Raw genomic sequence first — 6,223 nt, 5'->3', positions numbered from 1 at the left:
CTGAAGGATCAGTTGACGACGACGACTCGCTCCGTCGTCATGGTTACAGTGTTTACTTCTCACATCTGACCTGATGATGTGGAATCTAATCAGCATCAATAACTATTTTATTATTAATATTAATAACAAGAAGGAGAAGAAGGGCGCCGAGCACAGAATGTCAGATACCAAACTCAGGGTGTGTGTGTGTGTGTGTGTGTGTGTGTGTGTGTGTGTGTGTGTGTGTGTTGGGGATGGGCGGAGCCAGCAGCAGTCGACGCCCACTCAGCCTTAAAGAAACTCTCTGTTGGATCATCGTGTTCATCAGTTTAGTTGTAAAGTCACAACAGACGACCTCGTGTCTCCGGCAGATCAATACACCGACACCTGATCAGTCATCAATCAGTTAGTTGATCAATAGGTAATTAACATGCAACACATTAACGAACATGTTTAGCTGTAAGAACAGACGGAGCTTCAGGCAGCCTGTAGGAGGCGCTGACGGACGTCGTTAAGCGTCCGGCTCCTCGTTAGTTCATTAATGAATGTTTACAGTCGACGATGCGTTCACTGACCGTAGTAAAAACATTCCACCAAACACATTTCTTCAAAAACATTCTGGATTCTTCTGGTTTTCAGTCTGAAGATCCAAATAGTTTAAATTTCTCCCTGAAAACACAGAAGGTTCATTAATCCGACAGAAAACATCAAACAGTCAAACGCAGAAGATTTAATTTCACTGAGTCTGTTTAGAGGAACATCAACATCTAGACTCATATTCTGGTTAATTAATGGATAAAGTGATTATTGATTATTAGACATTCAGAAGGGAAAAACACCAAACGTCATGACATCATCTCTGAAGTTTCACCTTATTATAAATATTTTTATTTTAAGGTATGAATAAAGAAATGAGTTTCACAGTTTAAAAATTTTAAACTGTCCGATAATCCAATAATAATAATAATATCTTCTTATTAAAGGGTAAATCAGTAGAATTTTAAGGGAAAAAACCTTTAAATGTAAAAAGCTTTTAATATAAAATAAAGTTTTTTTTTAAGGTATAAATGAAGAAGGGTCGTCACGTTTTAATGAATCATTATTGAAGGTAAATCAATAGTTTTAGTTTCCTGGAGGAAGTGAGCAGGACCGTCCGTTTCTATCAGCTGATTGGCTGTCTGCTGATCAGCTGATCGGCTGTCTGCTGATCAGCTGATCTGATTCACCTGCTGACTGTTCAACGCTTCGAGACTGTTTCTATGTTCAAATGAAGGATATCGATCGATCGATTGATTGGTCAGATCAATGATTCAGTCTTCTACCTCTGATGACATCATCATGATGGTTTCTGTTTTATTAGTAAGAGATTACAAAGGGTTCAAAGGTCACATACGTGTTACATACGTGTCATAATGTCACATACATATTACATACATGTCACATACGTGTTAGATACGTGTCACATACGTGTTAGATACGTGTCACATACGTGTTAGATACGTGTCACATACATTACATACGTGTCACATACATTACATACGTGTCACATACGTGTCACATACGTGTTACATACGTGTCACATACGTGTCACATACGTGTCACATACGTGTCACATACGTTACATACGTGTCACATACGTGTCACATACGTGTCACATACGTGTTACATATGTGTCACATACGTGTCACATACGTTACATACGTGTCACATACGTGTCACATACGTGTCACATACGTTACATACGTGTCACATACGTTACATACGTGTCACATATGTGTTAGATACGTGTCACATACGTGTCACATATGTGTTAGATACGTGTCACATACGTGTCACATATGTGTTAGATACGTGTCACATACATGTCGCATACATGTCACATATGTGTTACATGTGTCATAATGTCACGTGTGTCACAGAAGTGTCACATACATGTTACATATGTGTTGCATACGTGTTACATACATACATATGTGTCATAATATGTATGTGACATTATGACACGTATGTAACACGTATGTGACACGTATGTGACATGTATGTAACATGTATGTGACATTATGACACGTATGTGACATGTATGCGACATGTATGTGACACGTATGTAACATGTATGACATTATGACACGTATGTGACATTATGACATGTATGTGACACGTATGTGACATTATGACATGTATGTGACATGTATGTGACATTATGACACGTATGTGACATGTATGCGACATGTATGTGACACGTATGTAACATGTATGACATTATGACATGTATGTGACATTATGACATGTATGTAACATGTATGTGACATTATGACACGTATGTGACATGTATGCGACATGTATGTGACACGTATGTAACATGTATGACATTATGACATGTATGTGACATTATGACATGTATGTGACACGTATGTAACATGTATGACATTATGACACGTATGTGACACGTATGTGACACGTATGTGACACGTATGTGACACGTATGACATTATGACACGTATGTGACACGTATGTGACACGTATGTGACATTATGACACGTATGTGACACGTATGTGACACGTATGTGACACGTATGTGACATTATGACATGTATGTTACATGTATGTGACATGTATGTGACATTATGACACGTATGTGCCACGTATGTGACACGTATGTGACATTATGACACGTATGTGACACGTATGTGACATTATGACATGTATGTTACATGTATGTGACACGTATGTGACATTATGACACGTATGTGCCACGTATGTGACATGTATGTGACACGTATGTGACATTATGACACGTATGTGCCACGTATGTGACATGTATGTGACACGTATGTGACATTATGACACGTATGTGACATGTATGTGATATTATAACATGTATGTGACATGTATGTGACATGTATGTGACATTATGACACGTATGTGCCACGTATGTGACATGTATGTGACACGTATGTGACATTATGACACGTATGTGACATGTATGTGATATTATAACATGTATGTGACATGTATGTGACACGTATGTGACATTATGACACGTATGTGCCACGTATGTGACATGTATGTGACACGTATGTGACATTATGACACGTATGTGACATGTATGTGACATTATGACACGTATGTGCCACGTATGTGACATGTATGTGACACGTATGTGACATTATGACACGTATGTGACATGTATGTGACATGTATGTGACATTATGACACGTATGACATGTATGTGACATGTATGTGACATTATGACACGTATGACATGTATGTGACATGTATGTGACATTATGACACGTATGTGACACGTATGTGACATGTATGTAACATTACATGTGTCATAATGTCACATACGTGTCACATACGTGTCACATACGTGTCACAGAGCTTTTACAGACCAATCACAGCTGCAGGGACCAGAATCAATCATTATTTTGCTCCAACAGAAGAAATCAAACTGAAATATTTCAGCAGACGTCGAGCGGCTTCCTGCAGTTTAATGAATGTATGTTTGAATAAACACGTGTATCATAGTAACATACGTGCTCTGAAGTGCCTTAAACATGTTTGAATGTTTCTGTCCTCAGACGCATCATCAGAGGGCCGTCCAGGTGATCAATATGTTCATGAACTTGTTGATTTGTTGTTTGTGTATTTAACGTCTCACTGAGTCTTTTATTGAAGGAAAAGTTAGAAAATAACTTGTAGATTATTTTCTTGTAACTGACGGAACGTTTCTGTCTGAGCAATAACAACAAATATAATAAAATAATAATTCTTCTCACACTTTGTTTCGTTGTTTTATTATTTATATATATGTGTGTGTGTGTGTGTGTGTGTGTGTGTGTGTGTGTGTGTGTGTTGTCATGAACCAGGCCGCACAGTCATGACAAAGAAGGGAGACGCACACAACACAGCCAATTAATAACCAATTTATTTAAATAAAAGAAAGTAACCTAGAACCCGACCTAACGATGGCGTGTGTAGTCAGTGAGGTCAGTCGTGTAGGTGAGAGCATGACTGGAACAGTGTGAATGTAGTGATGTATGGTGCAAAAAAACAAGTCAAATATCAACCCAGAAGCCAAAAGGAGTCTCAGGGAGGAGACCAGCAGCTGCACTACAAAGGGTTCTTGAAGAGGCACCCAGAGCTCCAGGTGTTCCTGATGCTGCTGCCTCACTCACCTGCAGTACCTGCAGGAACAACAGACAGCAGACTGGGCAGACTGGGCAGACTGGGCAGAGAGGGCGTAACAGTGTTTATATACAGACTGATGTTTGCTGCACTAACAGCAACATAAAGAACAAGAACATCATGACTTCATATCAAGAAGTTTGGCTGAAAGTTTCTTCATGTCGTCTGTGGTTGTTTCTGATGAAGGTGATGAAACGAGAGGTTAACGTTGTTTGAACTGTAATATAACAGAAAGTTATCTTTGTCAACATCAGAGCTGAAATATAATCCAACGAGATTAAAGAAACTATGAAAAACAGGAATCTGATCTATAAAGTCACAAAACTTTAAACATTATAAGAATAAATCAGTTATACAGAGTATGAACGATGTCTGTGGAGGAGGCGGAGGAGCTGTTTGACTTTTTGAAATATATAAATTCTACTACTAACTATCTTTCACTATGGAACAGCATGAAACCTTTGTTCATTTCTGAGATCTGACACTTTACAAGGGAAACAACAGTATTACTGAGTCTACAATCTACCGTAAACCAGTCAGCAGAAACACTTAAAGGCTGAGAACCGTGGGCGGCCATCTGCTTTGACTGGTTGGGTTGAGAAAGAGAAAGAAAGAGGGGGGGTGGGGGGGGGGGAGACAGGATAGCAACAATCATAACAACAATCATAACAACAATGACACAGCAGCAGTCAGGGAAGGACGCCAACAGGACCGCGAAGGCTTGGCCCAGAACCCAGGGTTTCCTGTGAGATGAGAAAGCACAAAAAAACTCAGGGGAAGAAGCAAAGTTAGTGACATGCATTGATGTTACATGAATGCATACAGATGGAGAGGAGGAGGAGGAGAGAGGAGCTCAGTGCATCATGGGAAGTCCCCCAGCAGTCTAGGCCTATAGCAGCATAACTAAGGGCTGATCCAAGGCGAGCCTGGTCGGCCCTAACTATAAGCTTTATCAAAAAGGAAAGTTTTAAGCCGACTCTTAAACATAGAGAGGGTGTCTGCACCCCAGACATCAATGGCATCAATGTTTGTGTGACTTCATGGATGTTTGCATCTATACTTTTATTTCTGTAACTCTCTAGAAGGGGTTTTATTCTTAAGTATACTAAATACTAGATGTTGGAATAAAATAAATAACATTTGGATAAAATCATAAAAACAGAACGAGCATGTGGACGATTAAAGTACGAGTTCACAGTTTATCAAGTGTGTCATTAAACCAACAGTCAGTGTGTTTCTTGCTGTAATCATTCCTCCTGTTCATACTGACCATTAGAAGATCCCTTCATAATGACCTTACAATGGAAGTGATGGAGGACAAAATCCACAGTCTGAAGCTAATATGAAGCTTCAGCGTCCAAATGAGTCAAATCAAGTAGATATCTTTCAACGTTACAGTCTTTTTAGTGCCAAAGTTCCTCTTTTTGTTACTATACTTCCACCTGCAGCTCAACAGGGAAACACTGTCCGAGGAAACACAAAGAGGGAATTTGATGCTAAAAAGACTGTAAATGTGTCAGATATCCACTTGATATGACTAACTCAGACTGCTGAAGCTGAATAGAAGCTTCACACAGACTTTTAAATGACTGTGTGGACACACTGTGGATTTTATCCTCCATCACTTCCATTGAAAGCACATTTGAAGGATCTTTAATATCCAGTATGAACAGGAGGAATGATTACAGACACCTGACTGCTGGTTTAACACACTGGAAACACTGGGAACACTGGGAAGTCGTCCTTTAAACAGGTTCAAGAACAGACGTATTTAAATTCAGCAGATCTGAGGTCGTCAGGAGAAACGTCAGGTAAAACACACACAGGCTGAGATGTCGGAGTCGGTTTGTATCTGTCAGTGAAGGTGGTCATGTGACTCCACGCCATCGGCAGCGTCTGACCTCACAGTGACCCGACACTGAGTCATCATGTCATCATCAAGCTGATCAATAAGATCAGGATCAATAACAGTTTACAGAGACTGTGAGTCACTCAGTCTGTTATCACACACTCTGTAGACTAATCAATCAATCAATCCATCAAACAAACAACC

The sequence above is a fragment of the Thunnus albacares genome, chromosome 9, assembly GCF_914725855.1.
Source record: "Thunnus albacares chromosome 9, fThuAlb1.1, whole genome shotgun sequence".
Taxonomy (NCBI): Eukaryota; Metazoa; Chordata; class Actinopteri; order Scombriformes; family Scombridae; genus Thunnus; species Thunnus albacares.
This window is presented reverse-complemented; position numbering follows the sequence as displayed.